We start from the raw sequence: 779 nt of genomic DNA, 5'->3' as shown, positions 1-779 counted from the left end.
GATTTGGATGGTTTTTCATGAGGGGTTATAGAAGTTAGACTGTGGTCCTGGCCCACTACTATTCTGATTCTGATTTCCTATATAATAAAAGGACTCTGGTTTGACAGGAAATTTTTACACGAGTGTCCATCTCCACAATATACATTGGAAATATTTTCACATTGACTTGGTGGTTGCACTACAACATTATTAAGACCATTTGTACTAAAATTCTTAAGCATTAAGGATATAGAAGATACTTGAGTTGCAAGCGAAGTGAGGCATCAACTTCATGTACTCATTCTACTCGTCTTCCTGAGGCTGCGCGATTGGTTGGCCATTGATAATTATTGCTGGAAAGTATTTCAATAATCTCGTAAGGCTCACTGTAAGACTTAGTAAGGAGGGCTCCATTTGCTAAAGCATCCGCTATCATTTTAGTATGAATGTTGAGACCAATATAGAAAGTCTCTATTTGAACGCAATAAGGAATGCCATGATAAGGACACTTTCGTAATAAATCCTTGAACTGCTCGCATGTCTCATATAGAGATTCTTCATGAAATTGTTGAAATAAAGTGATTCCATTTTGGAGCTTAGAGGTTAAAGATGGGGAAACATATTTCATTAAGAAATGTTCAACCAATTCTTGCCATGTAGTTATGAAACAAGATGGTAGGGAGTTCAACCATGCTCATGCTCTATCTTTTAAGGAGTATGAAAATAATCTCAGTCTCAATGCATCCTCAGTCAACCTAACTAATTTGAATGAGTCACTCACTTCTATGAATAGCAGAAGA

General features: G+C 36.6%; 1 non-coding gene across 1 annotated transcript; it reads left to right on the top strand.

The window, feature by feature from the left end:
* The first annotated feature begins 470 nt into the window (after positions 1-470).
* LOC121216676 (small nucleolar RNA R71) lies at positions 471-577 on the top strand. The gene has a single exon (XR_005912855.1). It is a non-coding gene; the product is annotated as a small nucleolar RNA R71 (small nucleolar RNA).
* The last annotated feature ends 202 nt before the right edge of the window (positions 578-779 follow it).

This window comes from Gossypium hirsutum, chromosome D04, assembly GCF_007990345.1.
Source record: "Gossypium hirsutum isolate 1008001.06 chromosome D04, Gossypium_hirsutum_v2.1, whole genome shotgun sequence".
NCBI classification, from domain to species: Eukaryota; Viridiplantae; Streptophyta; class Magnoliopsida; order Malvales; family Malvaceae; genus Gossypium; species Gossypium hirsutum.
Note: the sequence above shows the minus strand (reverse complement) of the source record. Positions and strands in the feature narration are given on the sequence as shown.